Here is a 27,404-nt window from a genome sequence, read left to right as displayed (position 1 = left end):
TGATAATAAGGGTTTTGAGGGGAGATTGACAGAGCTTGGGGGAGGGGGAGATGGGGGGAAATTATTAACAATGCCAGCTAGTGTGAGGGACAAGGAAGGTAAATTGGGTGAGAAAGGGATTAAGGGTGCAGGAGGTGGGTCTGATAGACATGAGGAGCTTGGAGATGGCAGAGGAGAGAAGAGGGTTAGAATACAGAGAGACAGGTTTAAAACATGAAGCTGAAAAGAATGAGTTGGTGGAAATATCTGGTAGGGACTGTGGATTCCCTTTAAATATCCTCCCCTCCCTGCAGCTCCACAATAGATATGTATGTCATCAGGAACTGGGGCAAACTGCATGAAGTCACAATTGAAGTTTACATGACTTTACTTCCATTTCACTTTAATATGTCTAAGTCCAGTGGGAACGTCCAAGCACCTAGCCAAACCTCAGTGGAAAATGGTCCGGCTCCAAGTTTAGGTGGAGTTGATCATTAACTTTCCACTCATCAGCGCATCTGTACTTGTTTATATTTGGAGACCAACAACGGTATGTGACTCTGCCTTATCTGTTGTGGCTGAAGGATAACACCCATGCTAGAGACAAAACATTGTGGGTCCAAATCTTAGTCAAATGACTTGAGCATATCGTACAGGCTGGCGTCTCAGTGCAGTACTGAGGGTGTACTGCACAGTCAGACGCGCTGTCTTTCGGATGTGATGCTGCAATGTGGCTCTGCCTGCTCTTTCATGTGGAGATATTGAAGAAGAGCAGGGGATTGTGCCCAGTGCTTTAGTCGATATTGATCCCACAGCCAACAACTAACATGCTTTTTCATGGTAATCCCTCTTCCCTCAGCATCTTCAAGGGCAATTAGGGATGGGCAATAAGGGCTGGCCGAGCCAGCGACGCCCACATCTCGTGAATGAATTAAAAGAAACCCTGAGGGCAGAATTTTATGTTCCGCAGGCAGGCATGCCCCTGACCCGGTCTGGTGTAAATTTGGGCGAGATGACGTTGGGCGAGCGTCCTGATATCATTGTGCACTTGCGCGATATTCACTCAGTGGGTGCGTGTGGCAGTCGGAGGAGCGTCTGCTGACAATTAAGTGGGCAGATAAGCCCATTAATGTTGCAATTGAAGGTGATTTTTCATGGCTTGTCCAACCTTTAGGTTGGCAGACTGGTGGTCTTTACATTTTTGATGAAACCTCCACCAAGGCTGGGATGAAGTCTCCGTTGGAAATAATATAAAAAGAAATACCTGGAGACAGTATGAGATGTGCTTTCAGGGGCATGATTGTGCTGCATGGATATTTTTGCGGATTTTTTTATGCTTTATTTTATGAGTTGCAGGTCTGCAGCTCCTTGAGGAAGCTGTCTGCCTTCCGGGAGCACCCTCGAAGCGCTCACCCCGTGCCCGCAGTGACATCATCGCCCGCCCTCTTCAAGCCCCCAACACGGGAGCGTTGAGCTTTTCAGCACATGTTTCATACTGGCTGCCCATTAATTGGTCAGCATGAAATCGCGGTCGGGGGCTGATTGTAGTCGGCGGCTGGTCCCGGTCGGGGGCTGATTACGGTCGGGGGCTGATCACGGTCGGGGGCTGATCGCGGTCGGGGGCTGACTGTGGTTGGGGGCTGAACGAGGTCGGGGGCTGATCGCGGTCAAGGGCTGATCGCGGTCGAGGGCTGATCGTGGTCGGGGGCTGATTGTGGTTGGGGTCTGAACGAGGTCGAGGGCTGATCGTAGTCGGGGGCTGATCGTGGTCGGGGGCTGAAGGTGGTCGGGGGCTGATCGTGGTCGGGGGCTGAACGAGGTCGGGGGCTGATCGTGGTTGGGGGTTGATTGTGGTCGAGGGCTGATCGTGGTCGGGGGCTGATCGCGGTCGGGGGCTGATCGTAGTTGGGGGCTGATCGCGGTCGGGGGCTGATCACGGTCGGGGGCTGATCGTGGTCGGGGGCTGATTGCGGTCGGGGACTGATTGCAGTCGGGGGCTGGCCCCGGTCGGGGGCTGATTGCGGTCGGGGGCTGATCGCGGTTGGGGGCCTGTTTCTGGTCCGTTGCCGTGTCGGCTGATTGTGCACGCCCAACAAGGGAAATATTCCGGACTGTGTTACTGACTGTATCTCTACTGATGTTAATCCAGATCCCTCACACTCACTCAGTAACCCCTCTCCCCCCAGGACCCCGTGTTCTTGACTGTATCTCTATTGATTTAATTCACCTCCCTCACATTGTCACACAGTAACCCCTCTCCCCCCAGCACCCTGTGTTACTGACAGTATCTCTATTGACATTAATCCAGCTCCCTCACACTGTCACTCAGTAACCCCTCTACCCCCAGCACCCTGTGTTACTGACTGTATCTCTATTGACATTAATCCAGCTCCCTCACACTGTCACTCAGTAACCCCCTCCCCCCAGCACCCTGTGTAACTGACTGTATCTGTGCTGATGTTAATCCAGCTTCCTCACACTGTCAGTCAGTAACCCCTCTACCCCCCAGCACCCTGTGTAACTGACTGTATATGTGCTGATGTTAATCCAGCTCCCTCACACTGTTACTCAGTAACCCCTCCCCCAGCACCCTGTGTTACTGACTGTATCTCTACTGATGTTAATCCAGCTCCCTCACACTGTCACTCAGTCACCCCTCTCCCCCAGCACCATGTGTTACTGAAACAAAAACAAAAAACAAATATAGCTGGAAATACTCAGCAGCTCTGACAGCTTCGGCAGAGAGGAAGACAGAGTAAACATTTCGAGTCCGTATGATTCTTCGTCAGAACTAAAGAAAAATAGAAATGAGGTGAAATATAAACTGGTTCAGGCGGGTGTGACAGGTAGGGCTGGATAGAGGGCCAGTGATAGGTGGGGGCAAAGGAGAAATTGCCAAAGATATCATGGACAAAAGGACAAAGAGGTGTTGACGGTGGTGATATTAGCTACAGGACGTGCTAATGGTGACATTAAGGGTAGAAGCAGGACGAGCAAGGTACAGATAGCCCTAGTGAGGGCCGGGTAGGTGGAAGGGTTAGAAATAGACTAAAAGGTGGAGATAAAACAATGGATGGAAATAAATTTTAAAATAATAATAGAAATAGGTGGGAAAAGAAAAATATATAAATTATTAGAAAAAGGGGGATTGGAAAGGGGGTGGGGATGGAGGAGAGAATTCATGGTCCGAAGTTGTTAAACTCAATATTCAGTCTGGAAGGCTGTAAAGTCACTAGTCGGAAGATGAGGTGCTGTTCCTCCAGTTTGCGTTGAGCTTCACTGGGACATTACAACAGGCCAAGGACGGACACGTGGGCATGAGAGCAGGGTGTTCTCTCCTCCATCCCCATCCCCTTTCCAATCCCCCTTTTTTCCAATAATTTATATATGTTTCTTTTCCCACCTATTTCTATTATTATTTTAAAATTTATTTCCATCCATTGTTTTATCTCCACCTTTTAGCTTTTTTCGATCCCTTCCCCACCACCACCACCCCCCCACCCCACCCCCCCCCAACCCCCACTAGGGCTGTCTGTCATTTGCTCATCCTGCTTTCTACCCTTAATGTCACCATTAGCACATTCCTTAGCTAATATCACCACCGTCAACACCCCTTTGTTCTTTTGTCTATGACATCTTTGGCAATCTCTTCTTTGTTTCCACCTATCACTGGCCCTCTCTCCAGCTCTACCTGTCTCACCTGCCTGAACCAGTTTATATTTCACCTCATTTCTATTTTTCTTTAGTTCTGATGAAGAGTCATACGGACTCGAAGCGTTTACTCTGTCTTCCTCTCTGCAGATTGTGTCAGAGCTTCTGAGTTTTTCCAGTTATTTTTGTTTTTGTTTTTGTTTCAGATTTTCAGCATCCGCATTATTTTGCTTTTACCCTGTGTTATTGACTGTTTCTCTACTGATGTTAATCCAGCTCCTTCACATTGTCACTCAGTAATCCCTCTCCTCTAGCACTTTGTGTTACTGACTGTATCTCTACTGATGTTAATCCAGCTCCCTCACACTGTTACTCAGTAACCCCTCTCCCCCCAGCAGCCTGTGTTACTGACTGTATCTCTACTGATGTTAATCCAGCTCCCTCACACTGTTACTCAGTAACCCCTCTCCCCCCAGCAGCCTGTGTTACTGACTGTATCTCTACTGATGTTAATCCAGCTCCCTCACACTGTCACTCAGTAACCCCTCTCCCCCCAGCAGCCTGTGTTACTGGCTGTATCTCTACTGATGTTAATCCAGCTCCCTCACACTTTTACTCAGTAACCCCTCTCCTCCTAGCGCTCTTAGTTACTGACTGTATCTCTACTGATGTTAATCCAGCTCCAGAGTAGATTCTCAGAAGTATTTGCAATTAGAAAAGCTGAACGGATCTGTCTCTGCGGTTTGGAGTAATCAAACATGTTTCTATCTATAAAGAACCTGTGTTATATGACCTCTATGTGATTCTGTGTGAGGCTGAAGCTGCAAAATGGTTGCATGGCAGCCATATTTTTGGCACTATGTATGCCATTCTGGTACCAAAATGGCATCAGCGCCACACACACTTTTGGAGTTGGCTTTGCCAGATACCATTTTTTGGGGGTGTTGTTAGCTGGAATATGACAGAATTCAGACTGGGTTGACTGTGATATCAATCAGTGCAGGGTACTAATTTGATAGTAGTGGTGCCAACATCAATGTCAATGCTCTAGTTAACAAACTCTTAACCTCTCACAGTTGAACATGCTTTCACCAACCAGTGCTTTGAACAGATTAGCTGCTGAATTGATTTCTAATGGATGTTGCTGAGTTAGGAGTGTTTGCTGGCTTGTGCTGCTATTTATAGTTGGTTCAGTCTACAGGGAGTGTGAGGCATGTGGTGAAGGCCTTGATTCTCACTTCATGTTTCGCTCAGTCTAGTTGCCCTTCCTGTAATCAGTGCTGTAATGCTGTGCTTTACATGCCTCCACTGGTCTGCCCTTTGTGGATCGAGTGGTGGTGGGGCCGGGGGGTGGGTGGGGGGGAGTTGGGGTGGGTGGTGGTGGAGCGGCCTGCTTAAGATAGAACCTAACCATCTGCAACCTTAAACCCCCCCACCCCTCCCCCTGCCCAAACCCTCCCCAACCAAGACCCTGGACTTACCTGTTTCCAGGGATCCATTGCTCCTTCTTGGTCCCTGAGCCCATTAACATGCTCTTGCTGCTGCTGGGACTGATGTAGCCACTGGCCAATGGGATTTTCTGGCAGGTTCCGAAGGTGGGACGTCCTCCCCAGTGAGGTGCGGAGGTCCCACTAAGCCCTTGTTTAACCTGCCCGAGGCATGTTATGTGTGTGGGTTGAGGGAGCATTGGGCAGATCATGCCAGGCTGACTTTGCTTCCGGGTATGGGGGCGGGAGGGGGGTGTGGGGGAAGGGGGTGATGTGGTGCCGAGGAGGGTGGGTTTGGGGGATGGGGGGATGTGCCTAATATTTGACATGTATTTTCTAACCCTCTTGCCCTACAGCCCTGACAGGGAGAATGAGCAGGCATGACATTGAGGAGGACGTGCTGTTCAAAAAGAGGGAGGAGGAGGGGGAAGGACTCTCAGTAGGTGGCCCAAAGCTCAGTGTTGAGGGAACAATCTCCTGTCTGAACCTTAGTGAGGAACAGCGTGTGTATGTGTATTTTCCATTTCACTAAAGGAGGCAGTTGCTGAAATCTGCCATCTGTTTCAGGCAGACCTGTAGACTCAGAACAGGCTGAGGTTGGCACTGCCAGTGGCTGTGAATTTGACAGAGCCATGAATTTCTTTGCATTGGGCTCCTTCCTGTTTCACTATTTGCTCCCACTGCCTTCATAGTGCTTGACTGGGGCCCCCTGGGTACCTTTGGGTACAGGATCTCTCTTCTTCAGTTCACTTGCTGCACCAAGGCCTCCCATTATTCAGTGTTATTCCTGTCGGACACTCATCCTATCCACTCCCAACAACTGCTGCAGTTAGAATGCTCCTTTTCTTTATGAGGCACAGTTGACATTGATTTCATTGTTTTTAAATCATTCATGGCATATGGGCATTGCTATTTTTTGCCCATTCTAATTGCCCTTGAGAAGATGGTGGTGAGCTGCTTTCTTGAACCACTGCGGTGGTGTAGGTACACCCACAGTGCTGTTAGGGATGGAGTTCCAGGATTTTGACCCAGTGACAGTGAAGGAACAGTGATATATTTCCAAGTCAGGATGGTGTGTGGCCTGGAGGGGAACTTGCAGGTGGTGCTGATTCTATGGGTTTGATGCCCTTGTCCTTCTAGGCTCTAGATCTCATGCGTTTGGAAGGTGCTGTCGAATGAGCCTTGGTGAGTTGCATCAGTGCATCTTGCAGATGGTACACACTGCTACCACTCTGCATCAGTGGTGGAGGGAGTGAATGTTTAAGGTGGTGGATGGGGTGCCATTCAAGCAGGCTGCTTTGTTCTGGTTGGTTGAGCTTCTTGAATGTTGTTGAAGCTACAACTGTACAGGCAAATAGAGAATATTCCACCACACTCCTGACTTGTGCTTTGTGCACAGGCTTTGGGGCAGCCATAACTTCCTAGTGTATCTGGGAGTGGGAGGGAACACCAAAGATGCACTGGGGAACACACCCCCAGCAGTTCCCAGGTTAAAGATTGCATGGCAATTGCCCGGGAAGTTCAAACTTCCGATGGGCAATTGCCCTGCACAGGGAACCATTCGAAAATGCAAATGTTGGATGGTTCCGATGGTCTTACAGCAATAGTTACTTAGAAAAAGTTACACAAATTAAAACCATTTCTAGCTTCTGGACAACTATAGTATTGACCCCCCCCAATCTCGTAGGGATTCTCCCTACCCCCCGACTCCCCGGGCCGTCAACCCCATCAACCCCCCAACTCTACCCCAGGACTATCCCACCCCCCTCCGATCCCCGCCATGGGTTCCTTCACCCCCCCATATCCCACCCCCCCCCCCGACTACCCTCCCCCTCATAGCAGGCCTGACCTCCAACCCCCCACCCCCAATCCTGACCCCCACTTCCTAGGCCCAATTCCCAACCCCCCGATGCTGCCCCCCTCACCCCCAGGCCCGGCTCCTGACCACCAACCCCTGGCCAATTCCTGATACCCGCCTCCCCCACCCCCAACCCCAGCCCAGATCCGAAGACCCTCCACTCCCGAATGCCAACTGCCATCCCAGGTCTGGCTCCTGACCCTGCCAAATCCTATCCATTTACCTCATCCCTTACTTTCTCCTTGGCTTGTCAAAGACCTTTAAACTTGGCTGGACCTTTGAACTTCCTTGGTTTATGATAGCTGGCATCTTAAAGAGGGGTGTGGCTTACTTATCTGTGACTGGGCTGCCCTCTACAGTTGGCCCTGGGAGCACACTGCACTATATGGATCTCACCTGGCCTGAGCTGAAAGGTCAGGTGTGATAGGATCGCCCAGATTTCCAGGTAAGTAATTTTGAGTGGAGTAACAATTTGACTCAGTTGCCACTCCAGCAGAAGTTACGGCCCGGGGAGTCAGGAGATGAGTTACTCGCCACAGAATTTCCAGCCTGACCTGCTCTTGTACCACAGTATTTATATGGCTGGTCCAGCAGTCCATTGTAACTCCCAGGATGTCAATGACGGGGGATTCTGTGATGAAAGTGCTGTTGAATGTCGAGGAGAGACGTTACATTCTCTCTTCTTGGAGATGGTCATTGCCTGGCACTTGTGTAATGCGGAGGTTACTTGTGACTTATCAGCCCAAGCCTGAATGCTGTCCAGGTCTTGCTGCATGTGGGCATGTGGACTGCTTTAGTATCTGGGCAGTTGCGAATGGTGCTGAACTTTGTGCAACCATCAGCAAGCAACCACTATGATGATGGGAAAGTCATTGATCAAGCAGCTGAAGATGGTTGGGCCTAGTGCACTGCCCTGAGGAATGCCCTGGGGCTGAGATGATTGGCTTCAAACAACCAAAACCGTCTACAAAAACAGAATTACCTGGAAAAACTCAGCAGGTCTGGCAGCATCGGCGGAGAAGAAAAGAGTTGACGTTTCGAGTCCTCATGACCCTTCGACAGAACTAAGTAGAAAACAGAAATCTACTTAGTTCTGTCGAAGGGTCATGAGGACTCGAAACGTCAACTCTTTTCTTCTCTGCCGATGCTGCCAGACCTGCTGAGTTTTTCCAGGTAATTCTGTTTTTGTTTTGGATTTCCAGCATCCTCAGTTTTTTGTTTTTATCTCTGTGTTTAATTGACTGCCACTGCTCTTCAAGAAATGCCTACCTCCTTGAAGAAGTTCTGTTTGTCTCTGCGACAAGATTTCCGTATCTCTCTTTTGCCTTGTTCACCTTCATTGCTTTCCATTTCTCTCCTGGTGTTTGACAAGGTGTTTACTAAAACCCGCTTTCAATGACATCTCCTTTCTCAGTGACACATTTCTACTTAGTTCTGTCGAAGGGTCATGAGGACTCGAAACATCAACTCTTTTCTTCTCCGCCGATGCTGCCAGACCTGCTGAGTTTTTCCAGGTAATTCTGTTTTTGTTTTGGATTTCCAGCATCCGCAGTTTTTTGTTTTTAACCAAAACCGTCTTCCTTGTTGCTAGGTGTGATTTAGCTAGTGCAGCCTTTTTACCTCTGGTTCCCATTGCCTTCAATTGTGCTAGGGCTCCTTGATGCCACTTTTGGTCAAATGCTACCTTGATGTCAAAGGCAGTCACTCTCATCTTACAGGCTAACACAAACCTGGGTCCCTTGCTGAGAAAGACTGCCACTAAACAGTATGTTTAATGCTGGCTGTGCCCCACAGACATAGCAATGAGCAGGGAGCAAAAAATTTGCATTCTGTCTACATCAGAAGGAACTAATACAGTTAATAGTGCATTGTGAACCCCCCCCCTCAACACACCCCCGCAAGTCCCCCCCCTCCCCCCAACCCGCTCTTTATTCAGGGGATCCAATTAAACGTCAAGGCCTTTGTGGATGGAATTGATGACGGTTGTACCATTGCTATATACTTCTGAGATTTTGGCACAATAGCAGCTCCATCAACATACAGTTTATCTCACTATCAGCCTCAATCATACAATTAGTGCACAAAACTATTCATTTTCAGCCTCTGCGTAAAACAACTGACAATGAGACATTCAATGTGAATGCATTGTTTGTGTTTACCAATGTCCCTATCTTATCGCGGAACAACTTTAAGATGAGGTGTTTCTGCTGTATCTTTGGCTTGTCCAACAACTTTGAGATTAGAAGGTTAATCTTTTGACCAATTACACAGTTAATCGTTGATTTCAATGTTGGACTCACAGAAAAGGCAAGAGACTAAGTGATTTCATTCTCGATACGAGAAGCCTGGTGACCTTGAGATTCTGCATTTCCATGTACAAAGCATAATGACAGTTCAGCTCAGTATTCAGCTCCTTTGCTCAAGTTGTATCCAGGTGAAAAAGAAATTCTCTGCGTGCTTTCAATAAGGTTGCCTTTCTCTCTTCTATGCATAATTCTAGGTACTTTGCAGTGCCGAATTGTTATATCATGGAGTTACAGTTAACTTGAAACATTCTTCAATGCCAGTAGAAGAATGGATTCATCTCTCATTCAGCCCATGGTGAAGAAGGTACAAGGTCTCAACAGAAAAGAACAGAACAGAGTAGGGAATACAAATACTGACAATGGAAGCACTTCCATTTGATATAACGCACACATTTACATCAGCTGCACCATGCAAGACAGCTACCACAACATGTACAAATGTGAGAGCTGATTGTGCACTCACTTTGCAGGTTCAGACAAGGGAATGCTAATGGCAGAACCCCCATGTTGCAGTTTGAAGGGCACACCCTCCATTGCCTGATAGTCAATCCTGGGCAGCAGGATTGGCCTCATAATATTGGGCACCATTGCGGAGTCCTAGGCACAACCATCTTCAGGTGCTCCATCAATGATCTTCCTTCCATCATAAGATCAGAAGTGGGGATGTTCGCTGATGGTTCACAATGTTCAGCATCGTTTGTGACTCCTCAGATACTGAAGCAGTCCATATCCAAATGCAACAAGACTTGGACAATATTCAGGCTTGGGCTGATAAGCGGCAAGTAACATTCGTGCCACACAGGTTTTTAAAAATTCATTCATGGGTTGTGGGTGTTGGTGGCTGGGCCAGCATTTATTGCCCATCCCTGATTGCCCTTGAGTAGGTGGTGGTGAGCTGCCTTCTTGAACTGCTGCAGTCCTGTGGTGTAGGTACACCCACAGTGCTGTTAGGGATGGAATTCTGGGATTTTGACCCAACAACAGTGAAGGAATGGTGACATGTTTCCAAGTCAGTATGGTGTGGCTTGGAGAGGAACTTCCAGGCTTTGATGTTCCCATGTGCCTGCTGCCCTTGTCCTTCTAGATGGTAGCGATAGTGAATTTGAAAGGTGCTATCTAAAAAGCCTTGAATTCCTGCAGTGCATCTTGTAGATGGTACACACTGCTGCTACTGTGCGTTGGTGGTGGAGGGAGTGGATTTTTGTGGATGGGGTGCCAATCAAGTGGGCTGCTTTGTCCTGGACGTTGTCAAGCTTCTTGAGTATTGTGGGAGCTGCAATCATCCAGGCCAGTGGGGAGTATTCCATCACACTCCTGACTTGTGCCTTGTAGATGGTGGACAGGCTTTGGGGAGTCGGGAGGTGAGTTACTCGTCGCAGGGTTCCTAGCCTCTGACCTGCTCTTGTAGGCACAGTATTTATATGACTAGTTCAGTTCAGTTTCTGGTCAATGGTAACCCCAGGATGTTGATAGTGCCAGGCAAGGACAGAATCTAGCCATCTCCCCTTGACATTCAATGGCATTACCATCATTGAATCCCCTGCTATCAACATCCTGGGGTTACCATTGATAATTCACTTTTCCAGTAGAGTTGACTTCCACAATAAGATAGGCATATGGAGAGGAATCAGTCTTGTAGGCGTTGATACAGAATTCAGAAGTTCCAGTAGAAACAGTGTATACGGGGCTAGGCATTGAAACCTGGACAAATCTGTTTGCTAAGCTGCTGCTAAGTAGATGGAAAGATGGCAGACTGCTTTGCAACTCCATAAGGCAGGCTAGTTCCACCAGCTAAAACAGGCAGTGAAGTCACATGACTCCTACCTCTCCACTTTGGCTTTGACAAAGAGTGTGTATCCCTTTGTCTGGGTCCCTTGAGATTGTTGATGTTCCAACTATTAAGTCTTAAAGGGAGGTTGCAAGGTTCTTTGTCCTAGCAGATGAATCGGCTTTGCTTGGCCAGGCCTGGCTTATAAAATGTAGATGGCCTTTGTATAGTTCCCTTTGAACTTAGTCTCTGCAGCCCACAGAGTTAGGGTTAGGGACCCTTCAATGAAAACGAGGTGCAAACTTTTTTGATACTGCCAAATAGCATTTTTTGTTTGGGGTTAACAGACAGACATACATTGATCTTGAAAAGGTCATTGTCCAGTTTGTAAAAAAAATTTAGAAATTAGCCATGAGGATATATATGTATATTTATATAAAAATATAGAGTGTGAGGTCTTAGCCTCCTGACACACTCAAGAAGCTTGACACCATCCAGGAAAAAGCAGCCTGCTTAATTAACACCTCATCAACCACCTTCAAAATCCACTCCCTCTACGTTTGACACACAGTGGCAGCAGTGTGTACCATTTTCAAGATGTACTGCAGCATCTCACCAAGGCTTCTTTGATTGCACCTTCCAAACCCATGCTCTCTACCACCTGCCCTCATAAGGGGAGCAGATGCATGGGAACATCACCACTTGCAAGATCCCCTCCAAACCACGCACCATCCTGACTTGAAATTTTATTGAATTTCCTTAACTTGTCACTCGGTCAAAATCCTGGAACTCCCTCCCTAATAGCACTGTGGGTGTACCGACATCACAGGGACTGCAGCGGTTCAAGAAGGCAGCTCACCACCACCTTCTCAAGGGCAATTAGGGATGGGCAATAAATGCTGGCCCAGCCAGCGATGTCCACATCCTGTGAATGAATAAAAAAGAAATAATGAGTTTTATCATGTTTTGTTTCATATCCTTGCAAATATTCCTAAGTGAATTTGAAAGTAAAAAGCACAGCAAAATTCATTGAAAGCAAAGTTTGGATATAGGGAGTAAAATAGCCACAAATTTAGGACCCTATTTGGAATTGAGGAGATTGAGGGCCAAAAGGGACTTGGGTCAGTTAAGCCAGGAGGGCCTTAATTTAAGGAGCACTTGAGGTTAATTGGCCCAGGAGAGATTTGAAGCAAGTTTGATGAGGAAAGACTTGGATTGGTTGGGTCAGAAAGGGTTTGTGGTCATGATTAAGAGCCATGAAGACCTGGGAGGTACATGAAGTGGGTTGGGCCTAGGAAGGTTTCAGTGCTGAGAGTGGGCTTTTGGGTATGAAAAATTTCCCATGGTTTTCCTTTTAGCGTGTCTGACCATAACAGATATACCAACATTAAAAATGGTGCATATACCAACTACATCTGTAAATATGAGGGTGTATGATTCAAATACCCCACACCTTCTGCTTTATACGCACACTTAGTCATTTTACCTCTCCCCTGTGCCTTGATAATGATAGAGATTTCCTAGGTTTCACTTGAGCCTTGTGCTTTACACTTATCTTCCACAACCCCTCAGGAGCTGTCACTTTGATCTACCTGCCTTTAATCCTTACCCAGTTCCTGCCAATTGTGAATAACTGACTTTTCAGCTGCTCTGTGCTTACTTGCTTGATTCATGTTCTCACTACCTAGGCCTTTCTGGAGATTACGCTTCCCAGTGCTGGTGTGTAAATGGTTTAATACTTGCAAATTTCTAGGGTAATCACTAATTCATTATGGGCTCAACCACTGGGTCCATATTGGTTTGGTGCTAGGCTGGGAGCTTGCAAAGTGAGAGGATGGATGTATTTGGAACCCAGCAATCCTTAAGATAAAGGTAGATTCTCTGTAACATATTAAAAGTTTGCCAGCACACATTTTTTTTGCCCAATTTCTTTTCCATTACCAGTTGATAAATCCACATTTATAATAAAAACTCCCAATGTAAACTTATGCAGTAATTATACTGCCCCAGCCTCAGTAAAGGTGCTGGAGCTTCATCACCGATTGGTAGGCATAGTTACAGAGGATCAAGTTTAGAGAGGCAGTTTGCTTAACAAACGGGACTTTAGAAATTTATATTGGGTGGAATTTTATTGCCCCGTGGTGGGTGGGGGGTGGGGGGGGTGGGGGGGGCAGTAAAATGCGGCGTGTCATTCGAAAGTCCCGCCGGCAGCAGGAGCCATAAAATTCCACCCATTAAAATTATAAAAATAAAGACAGAGTGTATGGAGACTGAATGATATCCACATGCCCTGAAACAAATAATTTTCAGCCTCCAGCACTTCAGGCAATAAGAAATAAATGGTATAATTTATTTTTTTCGTTATTCATTCACAGGATGCGGGCCTCGCTGACTGGGCCAGCATTTATTGCCCATCCCTAATTGCGCTTTAGAAAGTGGTGGTGAGCTGCCTTCTTGAGCCACTGCAGTCCATGTGGTGTAGGTACACCCACAGTGCTGTTAGGAAGGGAGTTTCAGGATTTTGACTCAGCGACAGTGAAGGAATGGCGATATATTTCCAAGTCAGGATGGTGTGTTACTTGGAGGGGAACTTGCAGGTGGTGGTGTTCCCATCTATCTGCTGCTCTTGTCCTTCTAGGTGGTAGAAGTCGTGGGTTTGGAAGGTGCTATCAAAGGAGCTTTGGTGAGCTACTGCAGTGCATCTTGTAGATAGTACACACTGCTTCTACTGTGCATCAGTGAGAATTTTAATTTTAATTGAGATGGAGGAACAGAGAGACCTGGGGTTCCAAGTATACAAACCTTTGAACGTGACAGGAGGAGTTGATGAGGCTGCTGAAAAAGTATGCGGAACCTATGCTTTATAATAATACATAGAGTACAACGTGGAAGTTATGTAAAGCCTCAGCTAGGCCTCAGCTGGAGTCTCATATTCTGGGCACCACACTTTAGGAACGATATCAAGGATTTAGATGAGTGCAGCGGTGGGAATGGTATTGGGACGAGGGACTTCAGTTTTGTGGAAAAACTCGAGAATCTGTAATCATTCCCTGAAAAACAGAGGAAGTTAAGGACAGATTTAAAAAAGATGTTCCAAATTATGAAGGATTTTAGCAGACTAAATAGGGAGAAACTGTTTCCAGAGGACACAGATTTAAGATATATGGCAAATGAACCAGAGGAGAGGTGAGGCAATTTTTTTTTTAGACGGTGAATTGCTGGAATGTGCTTCCTGAAAGGGTGGTTGAAGCATTTTCAATATTAACTTACAGAAGGGAATTGGATAAATATTTAAAAAAAGGAAATATTTGCAGGGCTGTGGGGAAAGAGTCGGGGTTAGGGTTTAATCAACATCCTCCTGTGTTGTAAGATTTTCTCCCTTTAGGTATTGAAGGAAGTGATTTCTATTTGGTTCTTGGAAATTCTACACACATCCATCAATGTAGACTGACGGCATGGAAACTGGTCATTTAGCCAATTGAGTTTGCACCAATGTCAGACACCTGCTTTGATCCCAATGTTCAGCAATCAGTTCACTTTAAAGAAAATTTATGGGCTTTGCTTCACAAGGAGAATTCTAATGACTTTCAGTCACCTTCTGTGTAAAGTTTTGTCTTTGGCCCTCTCTCTTTAATTCTTTTTTGCGATTATCTACTTGTGGCTCCTCACTGCCAACTCATCAATCAGTGGAAACAACGTGGGAAAATAGCAAACACAGGAACCGGGGAAAGCCATTCAGTTCCAGAGCCTGTTCTGCCATTCAGTTAGATCATGGCTGTTCTTGTATCTCAACTCCACTTACCTGCCTTTGATCCATTTCTCTTGATATCCTTACACAACAGAGAAATCCATCTCCATCTTAAAAATGTCAAGTTGTCTGAGGATCCATAACATTTTGGAGAGAGTTTCAGACTTCCATTAGCCTTATCGCGAATAAGTGCTTCCTGATTTCACTCCTAAGCAGCCTTTCCTCAGTACTTTCCCCTTGTTTTGCATTTCCCCACTAGAGAAAGTAACTTCTCTGTATATCTAGCCTATTAAATCTACTTATCGTTTAAATACCTTGATTAGATCACCCATCAATTTTCTAAACTCAAAGGGATATAACCTAAGTTTATGCAACCTTAAAGATTTGAATAATTTTGGTGAACTGCACCCTCTCTATGGCCACTATATTATTCCTGAGATGTGGTGTGCAGACTGAGTGCAGTCATCCAGATGGTGTCTGACCAAGGTTTTGTATAACTGAAGCATAACTTGGTATTCCAGCCCCTTTGGGTTCATGGCCAATGTTCCATTAACATTTTAGTGATTTTACCAAATCCCTTTGTTCCTTCATAGAGCACAGACACTCTCCATGAAGGAAATATTCTGATTTGTCTTTCTTGGATCTGAAGTGGATAACCTCACAATTTCCACATTGAACTGCTGCTACCACAATTTTGGCCATTCACTTAATCTATCTCTGCCCCTTTGTAAACTTGTGCTCTCGACAACACAAATTACTACTAGAGTCATTCAACTCTCTATTCCTTCATGAAAGTCATTGCTGGAATAGTCCACCCCTTTGGCTGTGGGCATCATGGCGGGGGGTGGAGGGGGTGGGGTGGGGGGGGACAATATGGTGGGAAGGCCAAAAATCAGTTTCACCTTGTCATGAAACCTGTCAGCCATTGTCCGCTCCTCCTCCTTCCGTCCAACATCGGGAATTTAATTTCAATGCATTTACATCTCATCATCTTGCCTGCCTGGAGGAATCATCCCTCCATGTCAAATTTACCTCCCTTATTGGCGTGACTTCAGAACGACGTGATTCACAATGGCGAGCTGAACTTTGAGAGGAACTCGGAGGTGAGTGCACACTAACATTGCACAGCGCTCGTGAGGGTCGTCTGTTTGACTTTAGGGAAGAGGCACCACGCATTCAGGCGAGCGCACAGGCAAGTCACTTTTTCCCTGCTGGCTGATGGTGTGGTGCCGGGGCAAGGTCTGCACCGCTGTTGGGGTGAGTTGGGAGGGACGAGGCAGCACAGCCTGGTGGTGGTGCACAAGCACATGCAGGGGCGCTGGAGGGAAGCATTAGGGAAAGCTTGTATTAAGTGAGCATTCCTCCGCAGCTGAGAGAGTTCAGACGCAGCCACATTAACATGCTTGGAGTCGGGCATCCAGCTTATCTGCCCACTCAAGCAACGCATCGGCCTGAATGTGCCATCAAGTGTACCAGAGCTTTTCACCCCTTGGGCACAGACGGCAAACTAATGAGTGTTTTAGTTGACTGCAGAACAGTTGGATGACTGTGCACGTTGTACAATCTCCTCGCTTAAGCTGGCCATGGAGCAGTGACTGGTGGAGACGTTCACAACCCCTTGCAATGTCAGCATCCCTGTTTGGACCAGTCTCCCCCATGGTTCAAGCTAACAGTGCAGCCTTGCAATGCGGGTTAGAATACCTGTGCCTGAGTCGAGAGCACAGCATGCAGTCCAGTGGGCAAAGCTGCTGCCAATTGATCAGGTGGAATGGGTACGGTTTTGGGCAGCCACTCAGCGCACTAAACTCTGGCCTTCCAAGTGGTAGCCAGTACCCCCATGGCATGTGTTCAGGGTCCTTGAGATGGAGCCAGAGCCACACACGTAACCATGAGAGATCCATAGGAGACCAATGCTAACCCATGTACTTCTTACTTTCATCCTGCAGGAGGAGTACATCAGGAACTAGCTGTATGCCTCATTGCTTACAAGGACAGGAGATGAAGGAGAAGAGAGTGATGGAGGCGCCTGGCAGAACAGAGGGAGGAGCAGCATCGTCAGGAAGGAGGGGAGTCTGGGGCTCCTGTCCTGCTGAAGAGCCACAATGAGCTGTCGCCTAGCTAGACCCAGGGTCGACAGATGGTACTTGTCATTCCTGTAGATGACCAAGAACCAGTGTCGCCAAAGACTGTGCATGTCCAGGGAATGGGTTGAACACATATGCCACCTGCTGCAGGAATGGTGCCAATGGGACTTGGAGTGCATCCACTGCCAGTGTCTGTGAAAGTGACAGTGGCTCTCAATTTTTACACCAGTGGCTTCTTCCAGGACTCCACAGGTGACCTCTGTGTGATCTTGCAAGCCTCCACACATGTGCATCGAGGTCATGGATGCCATCTTGGCGAAGGCACACAACTTTGTGCATTTCGCGGGTGATCAGGAAAGCCTGTAAGCAAGAGCACTGGGATTTGTGCAGATCTCTGGTTTCCCACAGGTGCAGGGTGCAATCCACTGCACTCACATGGCACTTAGATCTCCGCGGCAACAAGCAATTCAATACATGAACCGCTGAATGTTCAGCTGATCTGCGACCACAACAAACGCATCCTGCAGGTCTGCGCACAATTCCCACAGAGTGTCCACAACTCCTACATTCTCAGTTGGTCACAGATCTCTGACATCTTCCAGGGTCCCCAGAGGCTGCAGGGTTGGCTCCTTGAGGCGGCGGCCTCAGACTGCAGCAGAGAGAAGTTACAACGAGGCTCAAGCTGCAACTCGCACTTTGCTGAAGCAAACCAAGGGGATGTTGAAAATGAGGTTCTGGTGCCTGGACTGGTCTGGTGGAGCCCTACAATACAGTCCGCAGAGGGTGTCACATATCATCATTGTCACCTGCTGCGTCTTTTACAACCTGTCGCTGCAATGTGGGGTGGAGCTGCCTGAGGAGGAGATGGAGGAGCTGTATGTCTCCTCCGATGAGGAGGACGTTGATAGGGATGAGGGTTAGGAGGTCCTTGAAGGTGAGGATGTCTGCAATGAGGCTTTGCGTTGTCCAGACGAGGCAGGCGCGCCTGGGAGGAGCTAGGTTTGTGCAGGATGATGACGACATGCAGTGAGGAGACACTATGGATCCTCACATTGTATCTGTGAACTTTTGATTCCAGTCTGACTGATGGCAGTGCACAAACCCTCTGTGATAAGGCTCTTGTCATGGAGACGCAGTGGATTCCCATAGTCCCTACTTTCCAGGAGGATGATGATGACATGCAGTGGGGACACTCCATAGATCCTCACAAAGCTTATGTGAATGTCTGAGTCCTGTCTATGTCTTGCGCTCTGTGAACAAGGTCATATCATGGAGATGTAGTGGAGAAACTTTAACTTCTCCTGATCCTATGGCATCCTTTGTGAGCTGAATCCTTCAGGACTACATTGTCACTGGACACCGATGCTGATGAGATGGAGGGCCAGCCACACCTCAAAGGTGCTGGGAGCACACAGAGAGAATGATGGAACTCTGTGCCGCCAGCCCAAGATATTCTGCCACAATGATAAGCCCCATTGAGATGTAGCATGACTGATGTATCCAGTGACAGTGAAGCCGCACCATCAGTGTGCTGGGAAAGTTGCACAAAGCACAGGAAAGAGCCCCTGGACTGAGAGACCTGCCTTTATTTTGGGCAGGGACCAAGGTTTCACTTCAGACTGATATGAACTGCTCATCATAACAAGGAACCGGAGACAGATTGACATTGTTGGGAGTTTATTTACAATAGTGAAAATAATGTACAAGTGATTAACACCCTTGCCCAGGCTGTGAAACCACATCTTCTTTACTTTCCTAACCCTGCTGCTACATCTTGGTGCTCCCCGGACATCCACAGGAGGTGGAGGCAGCCTGCTGACTGTGACACTCTGTTTCTGAAGACCTTGACTGATGTCCTCTGGAGGGCCGAGACCTGGAGGGCCTGGCCAGCTTTCGGTGTCCTGCTGTGTGGCAGTATCACCCTCCATGGCTCGTGGAGCTGGATCTGTTGGGGTCATAGGAAAAGTGCATTTGGATGGGCTGGACACTCCCGGACTCACTTGTGTTGATGGCCCCGGGGTGTGCACCTGCTGAGCTTCCTCCCTATGGGTGCCCGAGGGTCCCAGGCTGATAACTTGAGGAGAAGGGGAAGCTGGAGTGAGTTTGCGCCGCCCTGCACCCCTCTCGCATTGGCACTGGTGGAGGGCAACTATGGCGCCAAAGATGGAGTTCAGCAGTGCAGGACCGATGTCCTGGACCAAGGTCTCCATGGCGGCCGCCATCTTACCATTGTTAACCTCGGTGTGTTGGCATGCAGCCTATCACCTCAGCCTGAAGGCGGGCGGACTCCTCCATCGTGCCTTACAATCTGAGGAGTGCAGTGGACATCCCTTCCTGATGTTCCTGAACTTGCCTTTGCAGCTCCAGCAACTGAGGTATGACTGAGTCCAGAGGCTCCTCATCTGACTCAGACTCAGCATATTTCTCGCCTCCAACAATCCTCCGAGTGCTGGGAACAGGGGAAGTTCCTTCTACTGCCTGCTGTGGATCAGTGAGATGTGCTCACCAGATTGTGACCCTGAGGCTACTCTAGAGCTAGGTCCCACCGAGGTGTGTGTTTCTGCACTGGTGGAGGGTGTGGGTGAGCGCTGTGACGGGTCTTCATTGAAGGTTTTGGCAGATTCTTTTTCCGAGGTGTCTTCGGGGTTTGAGTTGAGGACCTGGCTCATGGACCCCTTGGCTGTTTTCCAGATGTGCCTGCAAAAGCAAGGAGAGATAATTAGTATATGGCAAGGGACTGTGGAACAGGGGAAGGGACTCACAGCATTGTTGTCTGATGGATTTTGCACTGCTGGATCCTCACTTGGTTGAGAACCGCCGACCGGACCATTAGCACAAGTCTGGTCCAGATTGTCACCAGCCAGCTGGATGGCTCTGTTTTCAAAGTCTGTGAGGGCCTTGATGTCGGGCATTCCTCCACCTGTCTGAGACCTCTCCCTTTTGAGTGTCAGCCTGTCCTGCATGAATATAGCTGGAGAGAGTGTAAGCAGGGCGCCTGCCAGGTCACATGAGAAGGATGCCTGGCATGTGTGGATGGTGAGTGGTGCCATGGATGGGATGAGGACACGATCTGCTGGGCAGATCAAGTTGTGTGTGTGAGGGAGTGAACGGTGGTGTCCCTTGAACTGGCAGTGTGAATGAGATCTCTGTGGATGTGTGATAGGCTTGTGAGTATGAGTTGAGAGTGATGAGAAGAATGACTTACCCTGGCAGAATGGAGGAGATCATTCATCCTCTTTGGGCACTGGTTGGCTGTTCTCTTTTGCAGGGCGTTAGCGCTGACCACCACTGCTATTGCCTCCCAGGCTGGGTTGGTGACTTTACTTGCTGGTTGTCACCCAGAGCGGGGTAGAGGACTACGTGATGGGTCTCCACTATGTCCGATAGGCGCTCGAGGGAGGTGTTGCTAAATTTGGGCGGAGGATGTTTCCCCCTTTTGGCAGCCATAACTTTCCGGTAGCTTACGATGCCTTAGAAAGAGCTAACTCTGTGCCGGGACACCCTTTAAATATGGTGCCCGGATTACTGAAGACGTGAGGTGGTGGCAGGGTGGGCGAATCAGAGGCTGCCCCACCAGCAACCCAGCCTGTTTCCCGGGAATGCATAATTAATGAGGTGACACATGCCGGGAATGGGATGATATGACACTAAAAGCCACCTTTGTGACTGGCGGGTTAAACCTTCTTTTTCCTGCCCACTACCACACTTAGCGCAAATCTAGGATGATTCTGCCCATTGGCTTATATAATGGAAAGCCCAGGCCCTAGAACAGGTCCTTAAGTATGATCTCGAGGGGGACCATTAACTTTTAAAATGAAATTCAAACTCCCAGTTATTGCACGAATCACATAACGAGATATCATGTTTTAAATAGAAATTTATTTTGTACAAGAGTTAAACAAGGCAAGTACTGCCTAATTTAACACTATATATTTCATAGACACTTACGGTGGGATTTTCCACACCCACCCGCTGCTGGGATCTACCGGTCCCGCTGCAAGTCAATGGACTTCTGGCTGGGGCGCTGCCTCACCCACGGCGGCTCCCACCCACGACTGGGCTGGAAAATCCCGGCCTTAGACTTTAAACCTGAAAATCTTAACAGACGGCTTGCCGTTCTGTTTTTTATTCTGCCCCAAGAGTTCCTCTTTATGTTACAGGATCTTGAGGGTTCCTTCATTTCTCCTGGGACCAAACCAAGGTATGCCACAGCTCTTAGGAATTCATTGTGATACGCCACAGTGCTCCAGCTATTCTCTGAGGTATGAGATTTCTTGGGGCCTTCCACTAGCCTTCGACCAGGAGACTCTCGATCTCTTTTTAAGCAACTCACAATTGTAGACACGCAAGTCAGGGCTTCACTGCCTTCTCACTTAGTGGTCTACAGCTGGCAGATTTCTCTCTCTGCTTGCTTTCTGTGAAAAATCTGTGAACTTCAGAGCCACTGGCACAAATAAACCAGAAATAAAAGACTGTCTCCTTGCAATCCCACACCCCCACCCCAGCAACCTGATACACTTATGATGTCCCAGATAGAGATCTAAACTAATTATGGTCCATTCCCAGACCTGTCCTTTGATCTGAGAAGTATATGGATGCTTTAAGATCTTCCCTTGTTTGCCGCTTACTTTCAAACCTTTCTTCAATCTGGGGAAATTACAATTTATTGCTCTAATGGGGACAATCCATTCTGAAGTTGTGAGACCTATTGTTTATTTTCTCACACCCCTAACTCTAAACCTTTAAGTAAACATGGACCATCCTTTGAATAGTAATTATTTTAGGAATGTTTACTAGTTTCCCAAACTCAATTTTTTCCCCCCATTTATCTTACTTTTTAAAATTTTAATCCTCAAACTAAAGATTAAGGGCAGAATCTTTCCCTCGTTGGGCGGGCGTGTGCCCGACCCGAGTGAGAGTAAAATTCTGTGCAACGGCGTCGAGTGAGCACCCCGATGTCATTGCACACTCTCACGGTATTTTAACTTAAGGCCCTTGACAATGTAATTGTCTGAGATTTTTCATTGCCTGCTCATCGCACGGGCAAAACGGGCAGGCAGCCCGCCGACATTTCCTCAAATCTTATCCAAGGGCGGGATAAAAAGGGTCAGCAGCATTACCTGTGTGAGTAGTGAGGAGTTTTGGAGACAGTTTGCTGCTGGTTGCTTATTGATACTTGACAGCTTCATCTCTGCTTGGGGCTTCATTCTTAGCATTTCCAGGCTTTATTTCAGGCCTCATTGCTGCCTGCTAGGCCCCTGCAGGATTCATACCATGTGGACCCTTCCAGGTATCAGACAGCCTTCCCTTACCCTGGTAATGGAGATTGTGGTCTCTGCTGGTGGCACCTCCTCTAAGGAGGAAGAGAGGGGCAGAAGGGAGAGGAGGCCAGGTGTCCCTATGCAGTTTCCACAGACCTGTTGGAGGAGAGGCGCAGACACAAGCGGCGCAGGGCTAACAGGAAGTCCAAGGCAGAAGGGCTACAGAAGACACCACTATCCTGCTGCCAGAGTTTACAGACAGCGATGCAGCTGCCTCAGTATGTCTGAAGCTTAATGCCGAAGGAAGCTCCACCTCTTAAGGGAGTCAGTGACCTACATTTGCCAGATGATTGGGCCTGAGATCATCTCTGACTGTATAGGTGGACACCCCATGCCAGTGGTTCTGAAGGTTACAGTGGCCTTAAACTTCTATTGCTCTGGCTCTTTCCCAGGGGTCAGTGGGGGATCTGTGTGGAATCTCCCAATCAGCTGTCCATAGTTGTGTCAAGCTGGCGATAGAAGCTCTGTTCAGGCGGGTACTGACCTTTATTCTTTACTGTACAGATGAGGCCAGCCAGGCTGAACGAGCCAGAGGCTTTGCAGTGATTGCTGGCTTCCCCCGCGTCCAGGGTACAATAGACTGCACTCATGCAGTCATCAAGGCACCAGCGGATGAGCCCCGTGCCTTCATCAACAGGAAAGGCTTCCACTCCATGAACGTGCAGATAGTGTATGATCACAGGATGCAGATTCTACAAGTCTGTGCAAGGTACCCAGGCAGCTCCCATGATGCTTCCATCCTCAGACACTCCCAGCTCCCAAGGCTCTTCAATGCTCCAGCCTGACTGGATGGATGGCTGCTGGGTGACAAGGGCTACACATTGAAAAGGTGGTTCATGACGCCTCTCCGACACTCAAGAACACAGTCAGCGCAGCGTTACAATATGAGTCGTGACTCCACAAGTGGGGTGGTAGAGAGGACCATTGGCCTTCTCAAGATGTGCTTCTGATGCCTGGACCATTCAGGGGGTGCACTACAGTATCCCCCAGAGTGGGCGTCACTGATAGTGGCTGCATGCTGCACTCTCCATAATCTGGCACTGGCAAGGGGGGGACCCACTGGAGGAAGAGGATCTTGACACAGTTGCACAGGCCACAGAGGATGAATCCAGTGCTGAGTCAGAAGAGGAACACGATGAGGAGAATGCTGAGGGTGTGGAGTCAGACTTCGATATCCTCCAGGGAAGCAGGGACACCAGATATGCCTTGATCGAACACTCCTACAGCTAGGCTACCAAAGATCAGCTTCCACCCCATACCAGGGCTGCCGCCTCCATCCTGGATGTCTGAAATGGCCCTTTCATTTGAACACAAAGAACACTCAATGCCTGTGCAATAAATTACAGAGCCATCTAAGTCCAGTATTACATACTGGTGTACCCTGCACCAATGCAATAAAAAGTTGAAGCACACTCAGGCCATGATGACAAAACTAGATTTATATCAGTTTGACATGTACAGACTATTTACATCATCCTCTCTGGTCTTAAGCCCCAGACCAGTCTACATTAGCTAAACATAAATGAACATAATATTGCCTGTGACCTGTCCCTCTTGTTCTCATGATGCCTTTAACTTATGCTTGTGACTGCTATGTCTGGGTGTTGCCCCCTCACTGGCACTGGCATTGGAGGCAGCCTGTTGACCCTGCTGTCTTGTTTGCCTTGATGCCCATGGTGGTTGTCTTCTGGCCAGTGGAGCCTGTGCTGGCACTGCCTGGGAGGGAGCAGCCAGTGCCACAGCTGGCATCTCCCCAGTCATCGCAGCCTCATCAGATGCCATGGTCATTGGCAGAGGGGTAGAGGAGCTGCTGCTGTCATCCAGAGTGCCCTGAGAGGAGCCCACAGAGATGACAAGCAGCTCGTGCACCAACATAAGGTCTCTGTGGACCATCCTGCTCGCCATTGATGGACAGTCACCTAGCTGGGATACTGGGTGCCTCATCCATCTCCCACACTGACACTGACCTCCTGAGGTAATTGCTAGTGTGGGGGCTTGCAGGCCCGAGTGCAATCCCAGGAACCCCTGACTCTGTCCCTGGGGCTGCCTCTCCATGAGAGTCACTACTCTCTCCATGGAGGAGGCAGTGTGCTCGGCCATGAGGGTCACTGCAGTGCTGATGCTCCACATGGACTCCTCCACAATGGAGACCATGGCACGCATACCCTCATGGATCTCCGCCCATTGCTCCCACACATCTCGCTGGACGTCCAGCCTCTGCTGCCTAATGGACGACTCCAGAGGCTCATCATCAGCCTTTGACTGAGCATTGTCCTGGTCTCCAGCAGTCCTCCAACTGCTGGTACCTTGGGCACTCTCTGCCTCCGCCTGCACCTCGAGTGAGTGTGAAGTGCCCTCACCACTGTGCAATGAGATAATAGCCGCCAAACTAATGCCCACCAAGGTGCTGGTATCTGCGGTGGTGCCTTGTTCAGAGAGCGGGTGTGACACAGGTGACAGTGATGTCTGGCGGCCCGCTGGCATTAGGGGTGGCCTTTCGGGGTCTACGGATGAGACGCCTGCTGGTGATCCTAAAAGGGAGAAGAAGGACATGTCATTAGTTAAAGTCATCACACTCACTGTGCGTGCCAGGCACCCTGATGAGACAATGCAGATCTGCATCACGGTGCCATCATCTTTCAATGATCAATGGGGACTCCAGGTTTGAGGCTCCCATCAATGAAGAGACTACCCGAGAATGGTTGCACAATCCAAAACTCTCACCTCTGTGCACTGCATTCTTACCTTCGCCTGGCACCCCCACCTCTCCTAGCCTGGTTGCATGGGGACCGTGCTGGCTCTCAAGTTCTAGGATGTCCTGCTCGAATCAGGTGAGCACCAGCAGGTTGGATGGGCCTCCGCCTGTACGTGCCCTCTCTGCTTGGTTATGGCTTGTTTTCTCCTGAAAGGACAGAGGAGCATTGATTAGTCCACTCTCTACCTGCAGCGCCATTGCAGCCTGGCCAACCCCATCTGAGGAACACCTCACAGGGAATGTCCTGTTCTTGGGCATTGAGCCACAAGGCACTCAGCCCAAGCAGCCAGGGCTCACCCCCTTGGCCAGCTCCGGCGTCATTGACAGTTGGCACTGAGACTCTAACACTCCTGAGCTCCACGGGGATGTGGCCACACTGTAACACTTCCGCAAACTGACCCACGCCAACTCAGTACTCACCCTTCAGGAGCACAGCAGGTCATTGAAGCACCTCCAGCATTGTACCCAGGTGCACCGCGCCACATCATGGCTGCTCACCTGGGCTGCCATCTCCTCCCATGCCCTCTTGGTGAGGTGCGGCGGCCTCATCTCCCTCATCTCTGAGGACAAGGGTGTCCCTCCTGGGCAGCCACCTCCTCCAGGAAAATAGTGAAACACTCATTGAAAAAGCTGGGGGGTGCCGAGTGCCCACCCGACCTGCCCTCCCGCTTGGCGTTTGCTGCCACACTCGAATGCACAGTCCGAATGGCAGCTGGGCGTCCTTCCTTGGCAGCCTTTCTAGGCCTGCCTGGACCTTCTTTATACCGGCCGCCAGATCGCCTTTGGACTCAGCGGCTAACAGGCCCCTGCCCCCTGCTTGGCCCTTCCTGGCCAGTGTGAAGCTGCATTTCATGCTGGGCGGGCCTCGAATGGTCCGTCAGTGTGAAATCGTGGTCAGGGCTTGATCACGGGCGACAATCACTTCCATATCTGCTTCCGAGCCTGATGAGGGCAAAATTCAGCCCTATATTCCTAAAACATATAAATCACAAGATTAGACATTTTTGCAACACTTGAGGAACGTCAGATGTCTCATCCTGTCAGTAAGGTGGTGGGGGGGGCGGGGTGGTGAGTTTTCCCTTGTCAGGCAGGCTTGGCAGGGGTGGGCAGGGGTGGCTGCGAAGCTGATTGCCACCCATGATCGGGGCCGGACCGCGATTTCACACTGGGCGGGCCAAATAAAGTCCGCCCAGCATGAAACACGTGGTAGCGCTCAGCCATGCCTGTGTGTGGGTGAGGGCGCAAGTTCGAGCATGTGAGCGGGCGCACACTGGAAAAGCTGGAAGAGCTTAGAACATTAAAAACAATCCCGTCCGTGGATGAGGTTTCCTAAGAAATGTAAAGGCCGTTTGGCCTTTCTGCTTGCCCACAAACCGTAAGGTTTAACATTTAATTAAATCTTTAATGGCCTTAATAGGCCTTTTAATTGCCTGTGGGCACGCTGCCGACTCCCATGCATGCCCGGCAACTGAAATATGGCGCAGATGCGAGATGATGGCAGAACACTCACCCGATATCATTATACACTCGGTCGGGTCGGGCATGTGTCTGCCCACAACAAGCATTATATTCTGGCCTAAGCCTTTCTTTCCTTTATCCCTATTCTCTGCCCCTCTACCTTCCAACTAATTATCAACCCATGTCTCAAAGTTACCTCTCATTCTGTATGCTCCAACTCTTGCCAATAATTTCTGTTGTGGAACTTTTGCAAGTATTTTTGAAAGGATGTTTAGACACCATTCATAGTCATTCCCCTGTCTACCATATCAGTGTCTTCCTTAAAAATATGAACTAGATTATTCAGGCATGATCTACCCTTCACAAATCCGTACTGATTCTTGTTGATCTGCTAATATTTGTCTCAGGTCCTAGTATACCTGCCTTTTTGTGGGATATGTGTAACTTTCCTTGATTCAGTCCTGCTCAAACCCTCTCCCTCATGCTTTTTTTCCAGTGCATTGATGAATCTTTCAATGCCACTTCCTCTTCTCGCCATGAACTGGAAAAATTCATTGACTTGGTTTCCAATTTCCTCTCATCTCTCACCTTCACCTGGTTGAGCTCTGCCTTTTCCCTTCCCTTCCCTTCTGTTGCTTCTCTGTCTCCATTTCTGGGGATAGAATGTCAACTAATATTCACTGCAAGCCCATGGACTCATGCAGCCACCTTGAAGGCAGAGTTCTGCTGAAAGGAGCTCAAAAACACACTCAAAAACAAAATACTGTAGCTATTGCAAGCCTGAAATAAAAACAGACAGCGCAGGAAATGCTCAGCAGGTCTGGCAACATCCGTGAAGAGAGGCAAGTTTAATGTCAATGACCTTTCATCAGAATTGGAAAAAGCCTGAAATCTAATAGGTTTTAATCAAGTATAGACGAGGGAGAGAGAGTGAGGAGGGAAAGAAAAAGAACAAATATCTGGGATAGGGTGGAAGGCCAGAAGAGGTG

Source organism: Carcharodon carcharias, chromosome 2 (genome assembly GCF_017639515.1).
Source record: "Carcharodon carcharias isolate sCarCar2 chromosome 2, sCarCar2.pri, whole genome shotgun sequence".
NCBI lineage: Eukaryota > Metazoa > Chordata > Chondrichthyes > Lamniformes > Lamnidae > Carcharodon > Carcharodon carcharias.
This window is presented reverse-complemented; position numbering follows the sequence as displayed.